This window comes from Heterodontus francisci, chromosome 15, assembly GCF_036365525.1.
Source record: "Heterodontus francisci isolate sHetFra1 chromosome 15, sHetFra1.hap1, whole genome shotgun sequence".
NCBI lineage: Eukaryota > Metazoa > Chordata > Chondrichthyes > Heterodontiformes > Heterodontidae > Heterodontus > Heterodontus francisci.
In genome coordinates, this window is record NC_090385.1 from 106,322,458 (window position 1) to 106,338,850 (window position 16,393).

The window sequence follows — 16,393 nt, forward strand, 5'->3', positions numbered from 1 at the left end:
GCTGTCCCTCTCGCAGTCTCTCTCGCTGTCTCTCTCGCTGTCTCCCATGCTGTCTCCCTCGCAGTCTCTCTCGCAGTCTCTCTCGCTGTCTCCCTCGCTTTCTCCCTCGCTGTCTCTCTCGCTGTCTCTCTCGCTGTCTCTCTCACTGTCTCCCTCGCAGTCTCTCTCGCTGTCTCCCTCGCTGTCTCCCTCGCTGTCTCCCTCGCTGTGTCCCTCGCTCTCTCCCTCACTGTCTCCCTCGCCGTCTCTCTCGCAGTCTCTCTCGCTGTCTTCCTCGCAGTTTCTCTCGCTGTCTCCCTCGCTGTCACCCTCGCTGTCTCCCTCGCTGTCTCCCTAGCAGTCGCTCTCGTAGTCTCTCTCGCTGACTCCCTCGCAGTTTCTCTCACTGTCTCCCTCGCTGTCACCCTCGCTGTCTCCCTCGCTGTCTCCCTAGCAGTCGCTCTCGCAGTCTCTCTCGCAGTCTCTCTCGCTGTCTCCCTCGCTGTCTCCCTCGCTGTCTCCCTCGCTGCCTCCCTCGCTGCCTCCCTCGCAGTCTCTCTCGAAGTCTCTCTCGAAGTCTCCCTCGCTCTCTCCCTCGCTCTCTCCCTCGCTCTCTCCCTCGCTCTCTCCCTCGCCGTCTCCCTCGCAGTCTCTCTCGCAGTGTCTCTCGCTGTATCCCTCGCTGTCTCTCTCGCAGTCTCTCTCGCTTTCTCCCTCACTCTCTCCCTCGCTGTCTCCCTCGCTCTCTCTCTCGCTCTCTCTCTCGCTCTCTCACTCGCTCTCTCCCTCGCCGTCTCCCTCTCCGTCTCCCTCGCCGTCTCCCTCGCCGTCTGAATCGCTGTCTCCCTCGCATTCTCTCTCGCAGTGTCCCTCACAGTCTCCCTCGCTGTCTCCCTCACAGTCTCTCTCGCAGTCTCTCTCGCAGTCTCTCTCGCAGTCTCTCTCGCAGTCTCTCTCGCTGTCTCCCTCGCTATCTCCCTCGCTATCTCCCTCGCTGTCTCTCTTGCAGTCTCCCTCGCAGTCTCCCTCGCTTTCTCCCTCGCAGTCTCTCTCGCAGTCTCTCTCGCAGTCTCTCTCGCAGTCTCTCTCGCAGTCTCTCTCGCTTTCTCCCTCGCAGTCTCTCTCGCAGTCTCTCTCGCAGTCTCTCTCGCAGTCTGCCTCGCAGTTTCTCTCGCTGTCTCCCTCGCTGTCTCCCTCGCTGTCTCCCTCGCTGTCTCCCTTGCTGTCTCCCTCGCAGTCTCTCTCGCCGTCTCCCTCGCAACTCTCTCGAAGTCTCTCTCGCTGTCTCCCTCGCTGTCTCTCTCGCCGTCTCTCCCGCCGTCTCTCTCGCCGTCGCCCTCGCCGTCTCTCTCGCCGTCTCCCTCGCCGTCTCCCTCGCAGTCACTCTCGCAGTCTCTCTCGCTGTATCCCTCGCTGTCTCTCTCGCTATCTCCATAGCAGTCTCTCTCGCAGTCTCCCTCACAGTCTCTCTCGCAGTCTCTCTCGCTATCTCCCTCGCTGTCTCCCTCGCTGTCTCTCTCGCTATCTCCATAGCAGTCTCTCTCGCTGTCTCCCTTGCAGTCTCTCTCGCTGTCTCTCTCGCTGTCTCTCTCGCTGTCTCCCTCGCAGTCTCTCTCGCTCTCTCCCTCACTGTCTCTCTCGCCGTCTCTCTCGCCGTCTCTCTCTCCATCTCTCTCGCCGTCTCTCTCTCCATCTCTCTCGCAGTCTCCTTTGCAGTCTCTCTCGCAGTCTCTCTCGCTGTCTCTCTCGCTGTCTCCTTTGCATTCTCTCTCGCTGTCTCTCTCGCTGTCTCCCACGCTGTCTCCCTCGCAGTCTCTCTCGCAGTCTCTCTCGCTGTCTCCCTCGCTTTCTCCCTCGCTTTCTCACTCGCTGTCTCTCTCGCTGTCTCTCTCGCTGTCTCTCTCGCTGTCTCTCTCACTGTCTCCCTCGCAGTCTCTCTTGCTGTCTCCCTCGCTGTCTCCCTCGCTGTGTCCCTCGCTCTCTCCCTCACTGTCTCCCTCGCCGTCTCTCTCGCAGTCTCTCTCGCTGTCTTCCTCGCAGTTTCTCTCGCTGTCTCCCTCGCTGTCACCCTCGCTGTCTCCCTCGCTGTCTCCCTAGCAGTCGCTCTCGTAGTCTCTCTCGCTGACTCCCTCGCAGTTTCTCTCACTGTCTCCCTCGCTGTCACCCTCGCTGTCTCCCTCGCTGTCTCCCTAGCAGTCGCTCTCGCAGTCTCTCTCGCTGTCTCTCTCGCTGTCTCCCTCGCTGTCTCCCTCGCTGTCTCCCTCGCTGTCTCCCTCGCTGTCTCCCTCGCTGCCTCCCTCGCAGTCTCTCTCGAAGTCTCCCTCGCTCTCTCCCTCGCTCTCTCCCTCGCTCTCTCCCTCGCTCTCTCCCTCGCCGTCTCCCTCGCAGTCTCTCTCGCAGTGTCTCTCGCTGTATCCCTCGCTGTCTCTCTCGCAGTTTCTCTCGCTTTCTCCCTCACAGTCTCTCTCGCAGTCTCTCTCGCAGTCTCTCTCGCAGTCTCTCTCGCAGTCTCTCTCGCTGTCTCCCTCGCTGTCTCCCTCACAGACTCTCTCACTGTCTCCCTCGCTGTCTCCCTCGTTGTCTCCCTCGTTGTCTCCCTCGCTGTCTCTCTCAGTCTCTCTCTCAGTCTCTCTCTCAGTCTCTCTCGCTGTCTCCCTCGCAGTCTCCCTCGCAGTCTCCCTCGCAGTCTCCCTCGATGTCTCCCTCGATGTCTCCCTCGATGTCTCCCTCGCTGTCTCCCTCGCTGTCTCCCTCGCTGTCTCCCTCGCTGTCTCCCTCTCAGTCTCTCTCTCAGTCTCTCTCTCAGTCTCTCTCTCAGTCTCTATCGCATTCTCTCTCGCTGTCTCCCTCGCTGTCTCCCTCGCACTCTCTGGCTTTCTCTCTCGCTTTCTCTCTCGCAGTCCCTCTCACTGTCTCTCTCGCAGTCTCTCTCGCTGTCTCTCTCGCAGTCTCTCTCGCTGTCTCCCTCACAGTCTCCCTCACAGTCTCTCTCGCTGTCTCTCTCGCTGTCTCTCTCGCCGTCTCCCTCGCAGTCTCTCTCGAAGTCTCTCTCGCTGTCTCCCTCGCTGTCTCTCTCGCTCTCTCTCTCGCCGTCGCCATCGCCGTCTCCCTCGCCGTCTCCCTCGCCGTCTCCCTCGCCGTCTCCCTCGCCGTCTCCCTCGCAGTCTCTCTCGCTGTCTCCCTCACAGTCTCCCTCACAGTCTCCCTCACAGTCTCCCTCGCAGTCTCTCTCGAAGTCTCTCTCGCCGTCGCCCTCGCCGTATCCCTCGCAGTCACTCTCGCTGTCTCTCTCGCTGTATCCCTCGCTGTCTCTCTCGCTATCTCCATAGCAGTCTCTCTCGCAGTCTCCCTCACAGTCTCCCTCGCTGTCTCCCTCACAGTCTCCCTCACTGTCTCCCTCGCTGTCTCCCTCGCTGTCTCCCTCGCTGTCTCACACGATCTCTCTCGCATTCTCTCTCGTTGTCTCCCTCGCAGTCTCTCTCGCTGTGTCCCTCGCAGTCTCTCTCACAGTCTCTGTCGCTGTCTCCCTCGCTGTCTCCCTCGCTGTCTCCCTCGCCGTCTCCCTCGCTGTCTACCTCGCTGTCTACCTCGCTGTCTACCTCGCTGTCTCCCTCGCTGTCTCCCTCGCTCTCTCTCTCGCTCTCTCTCTCGCCGTCTCCCTCGCCGTCTCAATCGCCGTCTCCCTCGCATTCTCTCTCGCAGTGTCTCTCGCTGTATCCCTCGCTGTCTCTCTCGCTATCTCCATAGCAGGCTCTCTCGCAGTTTCTCTCGCTTTCTCCCTCGCAGTCTCTCTCGCTGTCTCCCTCACAGTCTCACTCGCAGTCTCTCTTGCTGTCTCTCTCGCTGTCTCCCTCGCTGTCTCCCTCGCTGTCTCCCTCACAGTCTCTCTCGCTGTCTCTCTCGCTGTCTCCCTCGCTCTCTCCCTCGAGGTCTCTCTCACAGTCTCTCTCGCTGTCTCTCTCGCTGACTCCCTCGCAGTTTCTATCGCTGTCTCCCTCGCAGTCTCTCTCGCTTTCTCCCTCACTCTCTCCCTCGCTGTCTCCCTCGCTCTCTCTCTCGCTCTCTCTCTCGCTCTCTCTCTCGCTCTCTCATTCGCCGTCTCCCTCGCCGTCTCCCTCGCCGTCTGAATCGCTGTCTCCCTCGCATTCTCTCTCGCAGTGTCCCTCACAGTCTCCCTCGCTGTCTCCCTCACAGTCTCTCTCGCAGTCTCTCTCGCAGTCTCTCTCGCAGTCTCTCTCGCAGTCTCTCTCGCTGTCTCCCTCGCTATCTCCCTCGCTATCTCCCTCGCTGTCTCTCTTGCAGTCTCCCTCGCAGTCTCCCTCGCAGTCTCTCTCGCTTTCTCCCTCGCAGTCTCTCTCGCAGTCTCTCTCGCAGTCTCTCTCGCTTTCTCCCTCGCAGTCTCTCTCGCAGTCTCTCTCGCAGTCTGCCTCGCAGTTTCTCTCGCTGTCTCCCTCGCTGTCTCCCTCGCTGTCTCCCTCGCTGTCTCCCTCGCTGTCTCTCTCGCCGTCTCCCTCGCAACTCTCTCGAAGTCTCTCTCGCTGTCTCCCTCGCTGTCTCTCTCGCCGTCTCTCTCGCCGTCTCTCTCGCCGTCGCCCTCGCCGTCGCCCTCGCCGTCTCCCTCGCCGTCTCCCTCGCAGTCACTCTCGCAGTCACTCTCGCAGTCTCTCTCGCTGTATCCCTCGCTGTCTCTCTCGCTGTCTCTCTCGCAGTCTCTCTCGCAGTCTCTCTCGCAGTCTCCCTCGCTGTATCTCTCACAGTCTGTCTCGCTGTCTCTCTCGCTGTCTCCCTCGCTGTCTCCCTCGCTGTCTCTCTCGCCGTCTCTCTCGCCGTCTCTCTCGCCGTCGCCCTCACCGTCGCCCTCGCCGTCTCCCTCGCCGTCTCCCTCGCAGTCACTCTCGCAGTCTCTCTCGCTGTATCCCTCGCTGTCTCTCTCGCTATCTCCATAGCAGTCTCTCTCGCCGTCTCCCTCGCAGTCACTCTCGCAGTCTCTCTCGCAGTCTCTCTCGCAGTCTCCCTCGCTGTATCTCTCACAGTCTCTCTCGCTGTCTCTCTCGCTGTCTCCCTCGCTGTCTCCCTCGCTGTCTCTCTCGCCGTCTCTCTCGCCGTCTCTCTCGCCGTCTCTCTCGCCGTCGCCCTCGCCGTCGCCCTCGCCGTCTCCCTCGCCGTCTCCCTCGCTGTCTCTCTCGCTATCTCCATAGCAGTCTCTCTCGCAGTCTCCCTCACAGTCTCTCTCGCAGTCTCTCTCGCTATCTCCCTCGCTGTCTCCCTCGCTGTCTCTCTCGCTATCTCCATAGCAGTCTCTCTCGCTGTCTCCCTTGCAGTCTCTCTCGCTGTCTCTCTCGCTGTCTCTCTCGCTGTCTCCCTCGCAGTCTCTCTCGCTCTCTCCCTCACTGTCTCTCTCGCCGTCTCTCTCGCCGTCTCTCTCTCCATCTCTCTCGCCGTCTCTCTCTCCATCTCTCTCGCAGTCTCCTTTGCAGTCTCTCTCGCAGTCTCTCTCGCAGTCTCTCTCGCAGTCTCTCTCGCAGTCTCTCTCGCAGTCTCTCTCGCTGTCCCTCTCGCAGTCTCTCTCGCTGTCCCTCTCGCAGTCTCTCTCGCAGTCTCTCTCGCAGTCTCCTTTGCATTCTCTCTCGCTGTCTCTCTCGCTGTCTCCCACGCTGTCTCCCTCGCAGTCTCTCTCGCAGTCTCTCTCGCTGTCTCCCTCGCTTTCTCCCTCGCTGTCTCCCTCGCTTTCTCCCTCGCTGTCTCTCTCGCTGTCTCTCTCGCTGTCTCTCTCGCTGTCTCCCTCGCAGTCTCTCTCGCTGTCTCCCTCGCTGTCTCCCTCGCTGTCTCCCTCGCTGTGTCCCTCGCTCTCTCCCTCACTGTCTCCTTCGCCGTCTCTCTCGCAGTCTCTCTCGCTGTCTTCCTCGCAGTTTCTCTCGCTGTCTCCCTCGCTGTCACCCTCGCTGTCTCCCTCGCTGTCTCCCTAGCAGTCGCTCTCGTAGTCTCTCTCGCTGACTCCTTCGCAGTTTCTCTCACTCTCTCCCTCGCTGTCACCCTCGCTGTCTCCCTCGCTGTCTCCCTAGCAGTCGCTCTCGCAGTCTCTCTCGCAGTCTCTCTCGCTGTCTCCCTCGCTGTCTCCCTCGCTGTCTCCCTCGCTGCCTCCCTCGCTGCCTCCCTCGCAGTCTCTCTCGAAGTCTCTCTCGAAGTCTCCCTCGCTCTCTCCCTCGCTCTCTCCCTCGCTCTCTCCCTCGCTCTCTCCCTCGCCGTCTCCCTCGCAGTCTCTCTCGCAGTGTCTCTCGCTGTATCCCTCGCTGTCTCTCTCGCAGTCTCTCTCGCTTTCTCCCTCACTCTCTCCCTCGCTGTCTCCCTCGCTCTCTCTCTCGCTCTCTCTCTCGCTCTCTCACTCGCTCACTCCCTCGCCGTCTCCCTCTCCGTCTCCCTCGCCGTCTCCCTCGCCGTCTGAATCGCTGTCTCCCTCGCATTCTCTCTCGCAGTGTCCCTCACAGTCTCCCTCGCTGTCTCCCTCACAGTCTCTCTCGCAGTCTCTCTCGCAGTCTCTCTCGCAGTCTCTCTCGCTGTCTCCCTCGCTATCTCCCTCGCTATCTCCCTCGCTGTCTCTCTTGCAGTCTCCCTCGCAGTCTCCCTCGCAGTCTCTCTCGCTTTCTCCCTCGCAGTCTCTCTCGCAGTCTCTCTCGCAGTCTCTCTCGCAGTCTCTCTCGCTTTCTCCCTCGCAGTCTCTCTCGCAGTCTCTCTCGCAGTCTCTCTCGCAGTCTGCCTCGCAGTTTCTCTCGCTGTCTCCCTCGCTGTCTCCCTCGCTGTCTCCCTCGCTGTCTCCCTCGCAGTCTCTCTCGCCGTCTCCCTCGCAACTCTCTCGAAGTCTCTCTCGCTGTCTCCCTCGCTGTCTCTCTCGCCGTCTCTCTCGCCGTCTCTCTCGCCGTCGCCCTCGCCGTCTCCCTCGCCGTCTCCCTCGCCGTCTCCCTCGCAGTCACTCTCGCAGTCTCTCTCGCTGTATCCCTCGCTGTCTCTCTCGCTATCTCCATAGCAGTCTCTCTCGCAGTCTCCCTCACAGTCTCTCTCGCAGTCTCTCTCGCTATCTCCCTCGCTGTCTCCCTCGCTGTCTCTCTCGCTATCTCCATAGCAGTCTCTCTCGCTGTATCCCTTGCAGTCTCTCTCGCTGTCTCTCTCGCTGTCTCTCTCGCTGTCTCCCTCGCAGTCTCTCTCGCTCTCTCCCTCACTGTCTCTCTCGCCGTCTCTCTCGCCGTCTCTCTCTCCATCTCTCTCGCCGTCTCTCTCTCCATCTCTCTCGCAGTCTCCTTTGCAGTCTCTCTCGCAGTCTCTCTCGCTGTCTCTCTCGCTGTCTCCTTTGCATTCTCTCTCGCTGTCTCTCTCGCTGTCTCCCACGCTGTCTCCCTCGCAGTCTCTCTCGCAGTCTCTCTCGCTGTCTCCCTCGCTTTCTCCCTCGCTTTCTCACTCGCTGTCTCTCTCGCTGTCTCTCTCGCTGTCTCTCTCGCTGTCTCCCTCGCAGTCTCTCTTGCTGTCTCCCTCGCTGTCTCCCTCGCTGTGTCCCTCGCTCTCTCCCTCACTGTCTCCCTCGCCGTCTCTCTCGCAGTCTCTCTCGCTGTCTTCCTCGCAGTTTCTCTCGCTGTCTCCCTCGCTGTCACCCTCGCTGTCTCCCTCGCTGTCTCCCTAGCAGTCGCTCTCGTAGTCTCTCTCGCTGACTCCCTCGCAGTTTCTCTCACTGTCTCCCTCGCTGTCACCCTCGCTGTCTCCCTCGCTGCCTCCCTCGCAGTCTCTCTCGAAGTCTCCCTCGCTCTCTCCCTCGCTCTCTCCCTCGCTCTCTCCCTCGCCGTCTCCCTCGCAGTCTCTCTCGCAGTGTCTCTCGCTGTATCCCTCGCTGTCTCTCTCGCAGTTTCTCTCGCTTTCTCCCTCACAGTCTCTCTCGCAGTCTCTCTCGCAGTCTCTCTCGCAGTCTCTCTCGCAGTCTCTCTCGCTGTCTCCCTCGCTGTCTCCCTCACAGACTCTCTCACTGTCTCCCTCGCTGTCTCCCTCGTTGTCTCCCTCGTTGTCTCCCTCGCTGTCTCTCTCAGTCTCTCTCTCAGTCTCTCTCTCAGTCTCTCTCGCTGTCTCCCTCGCAGTCTCCCTCGCAGTCTCCCTCGCAGTCTCCCTCGCAGTCTCCCTCGATGTCTCCCTCGATGTCTCCCTCGATGTCTCCCTCGCTGTCTCCCTCGCTGTCTCCCTCTCAGTCTCTCTCTCAGTCTCTCTCTCAGTCTCTATCGCATTCTCTCTCGCTGTCTCCCTCGCTGTCTCCCTCGCACTCTCTGGCTTTCTCTCTCGCTTTCTCTCTCGCAGTCCCTCTCACTGTCTCTCTCGCAGTCTCTCTCGCTGTCTCTCTCGCAGTCTCTCTCGCTGTCTCCCTCACAGTCTCCCTCACAGTCTCTCTCGCTGTCTCTCTCGCTGTCTCTCTCGCCGTCTCCCTCGCAGTCTCTCTCGAAGTCTCTCTCGCTGTCTCCCTCGCTGTCTCTCTCGCTCTCTCTCTCGCCGTCGCCATCGCCGTCTCCCTCGCCGTCTCCCTCGCCGTCTCCCTCGCCGTCTCCCTCGCAGTCACTCTCGCAGTCTCTCTCGCTGTATCCCTCGCTGTCTCTCTCGCTATCTCCATAGCAGTCTCTCTCGCAGTCTCCCTCACAGTCTCTCTCGCAGTCTCTCTCGCTATCTCCCTCGCTGTCTCTCTCGCTGTCTCCCTTGCAGTCTCCCTTGCAGTCTCCCTTGCAGTCTCCCTCGCAGTCTCCCTCGCAGTCTCTCTCGCAGTCTCTCTCGCAGTCTCTCTCGCAGTCTCTCTCGCTTTCTCCCACGCAGTCTCTCTCGCAGTCTCTCTCGCAGTCTCTCTCGCAGTATCTCTCGCAGTCTCTCTCGAAGTCTCTCTCGCAGTCTCTCTCGCAGTCTCTCTCGCAGTCTCTCTCGCAGTCTCTCTCGCAGTCTCTCTCGCAGTCTTCCTCGCAGTTTCTCTCGCTGTCTCCCTCGCTGTCTCCCTCGCTATCTCCCTCGCTATCTCCCTCGCTGTCTCCCTCGCTGTCTCACGCGATCTCTCTCGCATTCTCTCTCGTTGTCTCCCTCGCAGTCTCTCTCGCTGTGTCCCTCGCAGTCTCTCTAACAGTCTCTGTCGCTGTCTCTGTCGCTGTCTCTGTCGCTGTCTCCCTCGCTGTCTCCCTCGCAGTCTCTCTCGCAGTCTCTCTCGCAGTCTCTCTCGCAGTCTCTCTCGCAGTCTCTCTCGCAGTCTCTCTCGCTGTCCCTCTCGCAGTCTCTCTCGCTGTCTCTCTCGCAGTCTCTCTCGCTGTCTCTCTCGCTGTCTCCCTCGCTTTCTCCCTCGCTGTCTCTCTCGCTGTCTCTCTCGCTGTCTCTCTCGCTGTCTCCCTCGCTGTCTCCCTCGCTGTCTCCCTCGCAGTCTCTCTCGCAGTCTCTCTCGCAGTCTCTCTCGCAGTCTCTCTCGCAGTCTCTCTCGCAGTCTCTCTCGCTGTCCCTCTCGCAGTCTCTCTCGCTGTCTCTCTCGCAGTCTCTCTCGCATTCTCTCTCGCTGTCTCCCTCGCTTTCTCCCTCGCTGTCTCTCTCGCTGTCTCTCTCGCTGTCTCTCTCGCAGTCTCTCTCGCTGTCTCTCTCGCTGTCTCCCTCGCTGTCTCCCTCGCTGTCTCCCTCGCTGTCTCCCTCGCTGTCTCCCTCGCTGTCTCCCTCGCTGTCTCCCTCGCTGTGTCCCTCGCTCTCCCCTCGCTGTCTCCCTCGCTGTCTTCCTCGCAGTTTCTCTCGCTGTCTCCCTCGCTGTCACCCTCGCTGTCACCCTCGCTGTCTCCCTCGCTGTCTCCCTCGCTGCCTCCCTCGCAGTCTCTCTCGAAGTCTCTCTCGCTGTCTCCCTCGCTCTCTCCCTCGCTCTCTCTCTCGCCGTCTCCCTCGCAGTCTCTCTCGCAGTGTCTCTCGCTGTATCCCTCGCTGTCTCTCTCGCAGTTTCTCTCGCTTTCTCCCTCACAGTCTCTCTCGCTGTCTCTCTCGCAGTCTCTCTCGCAGTCTCTCTCGCAGTCTCTCTCGCAGTCTCTCTCGCAGTCTCTCTCGCTGTCTCCCTCACAGTCTCTCTCGCTGTCTCCCTCGCAGTCTCTCTCACAGTCTCTCTCGCAGTCTCTCTCGCTGTCTCCCTCGCAGTCTCTATCGCTGTCTCCCTCGCAGTCTCTCTCGCTGTCTCTCTCGCTGTCTCCCTCGCTGTCTCCCTCGCTGTCTCCCTCGCTGTCTCCCTCGCTGTCTCCCTCGCTGTCTCCCTCGCTGTCTCCCTCGCTCACTCTCTCGCTCTCTCTATCGCTCTCTCTCTCGCCTTCTCAATCGCTGTCTCCCTCGCATTCTCTCTCGCAGTGTCTCTCGCTGTATCCCTCGCTGTCTCTCTCGCTATCTCCATAGCAGTCTGTCTCGCAGTTTCTCTCGCTTTCTCCCTCGCAGTCTCTCTCGCAGTCTCTCTCGCTGTCTCTCTCGCAGTCTCTCTCTCAGTCTCTCTCGCAGTCTCTCTCGCAGTCCCTCTCGCTGTCTCCCTCGCAGTCTCTCTCGCTGTCTCCCTCGCAGTCTCTCTCGCTGTCTCCCTCGCAGTCTCTATCGCAGTCTCCCTCGCAGTCTCCCTCGCAGTCTCTCTCGCAGTCTCTCTCGCTTTCTCCCTCGCTCTCTCCCTCGCAGACTCTCTCGCAGTCTCCCTCGCAGTCTCCCTCGCAGTCTCCCGCGCATTCTCCCGCGCAGTCTCCCGCGCAGTCTCCCTCGCAGTCTCCCTCGCAGTCTCCCGCGCAGTCTCCCTCGCATTCTCCCTCGCAGTCTCCCTCGCAGTCTCCCTCGCTGTCTCCCTCGCTGTCTCCCTCACTGTCTCCCTCGCTGTCTCCCTCGCTGTCTCCCTCGAAGTCACCCTGGATGTCTCTCTCGCATTCTCTCTCGATGTCTCTCTCGATGTCTCTCTCGTTGTCTCCCTCACAGTCTCTCTCGCCGTCTCCCTCGCAGTCTCTCTCGAAGTCTCTCTCGCTCTCTCTCTCGCCGTCTCCCTCGCCGTCTCCCTCGCCGTCTCCCTCGCAGTCACTCTCGCAGTCTCTCTCGCTGTATCCCTCGCTGTCTCTCTCGCTATCTCCATAGCAGTCTCTCTCGCAGTCTCCCTCACAGTCTCCCTCGCAGTCTCTCTCGCAGTCTCTCTCGCAGTCTCTCTCGCAGTCTCTCTCGCAGTCTCCCTCGCAGTCTCCCTCGCTATCTCTCTCGTTGTCTCCCTCGCAGTCTCTCTCGCTTTCTCCCTCGCAGTCTCTCTCGCAGTCTCTCTCGCAGTCTCTCTCGCTTTCTCCCTCGCAGTCTCTCTCGCAGTCTTCCTCGCAGTTTCTCTCGCTGTCTCCCTCGCAGTCTCCCTCGCAGTCTCCCTCGCAGTCTCCCTCGCAGTCTCCCTCGCAGTCTCTCTCGCAGTCTCTCTCGCTGTCTCTCTCGCTGTGTCCCTCGCAGTCTCTCTCACAGTCTCTGTCGCTGTCTCTGTCGCTGTCTCCGTCGCTGTCTCCCTCGCTGTCTCCCTCGCTGTCTCCCTCGCTGTCTCCCTCGCAGTCTCTCTCGCAGTCTCTCTCGAAGTCTCTCTCGCTGTCTCTCTCGCTGTCTCTCTCGCTGTCTCTCTCGCTGTCTCTCTCGCTGTCTCTCTCGCTGTCTCCCTCGCTGTCTCCCTCGCTGTCTCCCTCGCTCTCTCTCTCGCCGTCTCCCTTGCCGTCTCCCTCGCCGTCTCAATCGCTGTCTCCCTCGCATTCTCTCTCGCAGTGTCTCTCGCTGTATCCCTCGCTGTCTCTCTCGCTATCTCCATAGCATTCTCTCTCGCTGTTTCTCTCGCTTTCTCCCTCGCAGTCTCTCTCGCTGTCTCTCTCGCAGTCTCTCTCGCTGTCTCCCTCGCAGTCTCTCTCGCTGTCTCCATCGCAGTCTCTCTCGCTGTCTCCCTCGCAGTCTCTCTCGCTTTCTCCCTCGCTCTCTCCCTCGCAGACTCTCTCGCAGACTCTCTCACTGTCTCCCTCGCAGTCTCCCTCGCAGTCTCCCTCGCTGTCTCCCTCGCTGTCTCCCTCGCTGTCTCCCTCGCTGTCTCCCTTGCTGTCTCCCTCGCTGTCTCCCTCGCTGTCTCTCTCGCTGTCTCCCTCGAAGTCACCCTGGATGTCTCTCTCGCAGTCTCTCTCGCATTCTCTCTCGATGTCTCTCTCGATGTCTCTCTCGTTGTCTCCCTCGCTGTCTCCCTCTCAGTCTCCCTCTCAGTCTCCCTCTCAGTCTCTCTCTCAGTCTCTCTCTCAGTCTCTCTCGCATTCTCTCTCGCTGTCTCCCTCGCTGTCTCCCTCGCTGTCTCCCTCGCACTCTCTGGCTTTCTCTCTGGCTTTCTCTCTCGCAGTCCCTCTCGCAGTCCCTCTCGCAGTCCCTCTCGCAGTCCCTCTCGCAGTCCCTCTCGCAGTCTCTCTCGCAGTCTCTCTCGCAGTCTCTCTCGCAGTCTCTCTGGCAGTCTCTCTCGCAGTCTCTCTCGCTGTCTCCCTCGCAGTCTCTCTCGCAGTCTCTCTCGCAGTCTCTCTCGCTGTCTCCCTCACAGTCTCCCTCACAGTCTCTCTCGCTGTCTCTCTCGCCGTCTCCCTCGCAGTCTCTCTCGCAGTCTCTCTCGCTGTCTCCCTCACAGTCTCCCTCACAGTCTCCCTCGCAGTCTCTCTCGAAGTCTCTCTCGCCGTCGCCCTCGCCGTATCCCTCGCAGTTTCTCTCGCTGTCTCGCTCGCTGTCTCCCTCGCTGTCTCCCTCGCTGTCTCCCTCGCTGTCTCCCTCGCTGTCTCCCTCGCAGTCTCTCTCGCCGTCTCCCTCGCAACTCTCTCGAATTCTCTCTCGCTGTCTCCCTCGCTGTCTCCCTCGCTGTCTCTCTCGCCGTCTCTCTCGCCGTCTCTCTCGCCGTCGCCCTCGCCGTCGCCCTCGCCGTCGCCCTCGCCGTCTCCCTCGCCGTCTCCCTCGCTGTCTCTCTCGCTATCTCCATAGCAGTCTCTCTCGCAGTCTCCCTCACAGTCTCTCTCGCAGTCTCCCTCGCTGTCTCCCTCGCTGTCTCTCTCGCTATCTCCATAGCAGTCTCTCTCGCTGTCTCCCTTGCAGTCTCTCTCGCTGTCTCTCTCGCTGTCTCTCTCGCTGTCTCCCTCGCAGTCTCTCTCGCTCTCTCCCTCACTGTCTCTCTCGCCGTCTCTCTCGCCGTCTCTCTCTCCATCTCTCTCGCCGTCTCTCTCTCCATCTCTCTCGCAGTCTCCTTTGCAGTCTCTCTCGCAGTCTCTCTCGCTGTCTCTCTCGCAGTCTCTCTCGCTGTCTCTCTCGCTGTCTCCCACGCTGTCTCCCTCGCAGTCTCTCTCGCAGTCTCTCTCGCTGTCTCCCTCGCTTTCTCCCTCGCTGTCTCTCTCGCTGTCTCTCTCGCAGTCTCTCTCGAAGTCTCTCTCGCTCTCTCTCTCGCCGTCTCCCTCGCCGTCTCCCTCGCCGTCTCCCTCGCCGTCTCCCTCGCAGTCACTCTCGCAGTCTCTCTCGCTGTATCCCTCGCTGTCTCTCTCGCTATCTCCATAGCAGTCTCTCTCGCAGTCTCCCTCACAGTCTCCCTCGCAGTCTCCCTCGCAGTCTCTCTCGCAGTCTCTCTCGCAGTCTCTCTCGCAGTCTCTCTCGCAGTCTCCCTCGCAGTCTCCCTCGCTATCTCTCTCGTTGTCTCCCTCGCAGTGTCTCTCGCTTTCTCCCTCGCAGTCTCTCTCGCAGTCTCTCTCGCAGTCTCTCTCGCAGTCTCTCTCGCTTTCTCCCTCGCAGTCTCTCTCGCAGTCTTCCTCGCAGTTTCTCTCGCTGTCTCCCTCGCAGTCTCCCTCGCAGTCTCCCTCGCAGTCTCCCTCGCAGTCTCCCTCGCAGTCTCTCTCGCAGTCTCTCTCGCAGTCTCTCTCGCTGTCTCTCTCGCTGTCTCTCTCGCAGTCTCCCTCGCTGTCTCCCTCGCTGTCTCACGCGATCTCTCTCGCATTCTCTCTCGTTGTCTACCTCGCAGTCTCTCTCGCTGTGTCCCTCGCAGTCTCTCTCACAGTCTCTGTCGCTGTCTCTGTCGCTGTCTCCGTCGCTGTCTCCCTCGCTGTCTCCCTCGCTGTCTCCCTCGCTGTCTCCCTCGCTGTCTCTCTCGCAGTCTCTCTCGAAGTCTCTCTCGCTGTCTCTCTCGCTGTCTCTCTCGCTGTCTCTCTCGCAGTCTCTCTCACAGTCTCTGTCGCTGTCTCTGTCGCTGTCTCCGTCGCTGTCTCCCTCGCTGTCTCCCTCGCTGTCTCCCTCGCTGTCTCCCTCGCTGTCTCTCTCGCAGTCTCTCTCGAAGTCTCTCTCGCTGTCTCTCTCGCTTTCTCCCTCGCAGTCTCTCTCGCTGTCTCTCTCGCAGTCTCTCTCACTGTCTCCCTCGCAGTCTCTCTCGCTGTCTCCCTCGCAGTCTCTCTCGCTGTCTCCCTCGCAGTCTCTCTCGCTTTCTCCCTCGCTCTCTCCCTCGCAGACTCTCTCGCAGACTCTCTCACTGTCTCCCTCGCAGTCTCCCTCGCAGTCTCCCTCGCTGTCTCCCTCGCTGTCTCCCTCGCTGTCTCCCTCGCTGTCTCCCTCGCTGTCTCTCTCGCTGTCTCCCTCGCTGTCTCTCTCGCTGTCTCCCTCGAAGTCACCCTGGATGTCTCTCTCGCAGTCTCTCTCGCATTCTCTCTCGATGTCTCTCTCGATGTCTCTCTCGTTGTCTCCCTCGCTGTCTCCCTCTCAGTCTCCCTCTCAGTCTCCCTCTCAGTCTCTCTCTCAGTCTCTCTCTCAGTCTCTCTCGCATTCTCTCTCGCTGTCTCCCTCGCTGTCTCCCTCGCTGTCTCCCTCGCACTCTCTGGCTTTCTCTCTGGCTTTCTCTCTCGCAGTCCCTCTCGCAGTCCCTCTCGCAGTCCCTCTCGCAGTCCCTCTCGCAGTCTCTCTCGCTGTCTCCCTCGCAGTCTCTCTCGCAGTCTCTCTCGCTGTCTCCCTCACAGTCTCCCTCACAGACTCTCTCGCTGTCTCTCTCGCCGTCTCCCTCGCAGTCTCTCTCGCAGTCTCTCTCGCTGTCTCCCTCACAGTCTCCCTCACAGTCTCCCTCGCAGTCTCTCTCGAAGTCTCTCTCGCCGTCGCCCTCGCCGTATCCCTCGCAGTCACTCTCGCTGTCTCTCTCGCTGTATCCCTCGCTGTCTCTCTCGCTATCTCCATAGCAGTCTCTCTCGCTGTATCCCTCACAGTCTCCCTCGCTGTCTCCCTCACAGTCTCTCTCGCAGTCTCTCTCGCAGTCTCTCTCGCAGTCTCTCTCGCAGTCTCTCTCGCAGTCTCTCTCGCAGTCTGTCTCGCAGTCTCTCTCGCTATCTCCCTCGCTATCTCCCTCGCTGTCTCTCTCGCTGTATCTCTCGCTGTCTCCCTTGCAGTCTCCCTCGCAGTCTCTCTCGCTTTCTCCCTCGCTTTCTCCCTCGCAGTCTCTCTCGCTTTCTCCCTCGCAGTCTCTCTCGCTTTCTCCCTCGCAGTCTCCCTCGCAGTCTCTCTCGCAGTCTCTCTCGCAGTCTCTTTCGCAGTCTCTCTCGCAGTCTCTCTCGCAGTCTCTCTCGCTGTCTCCCTCGCTGTCTCCCTCGCTGTCTCCCTCACAGTCTCTCTTGCAGTCTCCCTCGCTGTCTCCCTCGCTGTCTCCCTCGCTGTCTCCCTCGCTGTCTCCCTCGCTGTCTCCCTCGCTGTCTCTCTCGCAGTCTCCCTCACTGTCTCCCTCACTGTCTCCCTCGCTGTCTCCCTCGCTGTCTCCCTCGCTGTCTCACACGATCTCTCTCGCATTCTCTCTCGTTGTCTCCCTCGCAGTCTCTCTCGCTGTGTCCCTCGCAGTCTCTCTCACAGTCTCTGTCGCTGTCTCCCTCGCTGTCTCCCTCGCTGTCTACCTCGCTGTCTACCTCGCTGTCTACCTCGCTGTCTCCCTCGCTGTCTCCCTCGCTCTCTCTCTCGCTCTCTCTCTCGCCGTCTCCCTCGCCGTCTCAATCGCCGTCTCCCTCGCATTCTCTCTCGCAGTGTCTCTCGCTGTATCCCTCGCTGTCTCTCTCGCTATCTCCATAGCAGTCTCTCTCGCAGTTTCTCTCGCTTTCTCCCTCGCAGTCTCTCTCGCTGTCTCCCTCACAGTCTCACTCGCAGTCTCTCTTGCAGTCTCTCTTGCAGTCTCTCTCGCTGTCTCCCTCGCTGTCTCCCTCGCTGTCTCTCTCGCTGTCTCTCTCGCTGTCTCCCTCGCTCTCTCCCTCGAGGTCTCTCTCACAGTCTCTCTCGCTGTCTCTCTCGCTGACTCCCTCGCAGTTTCTATCGCTGTCTCCCTCGCAGTCTCTCTCGCTTTCTCCCTCACTCTCTCCCTCGCTGTCTCCCTCGCTCTCTCTCTCGCTCTCTCTCTCGC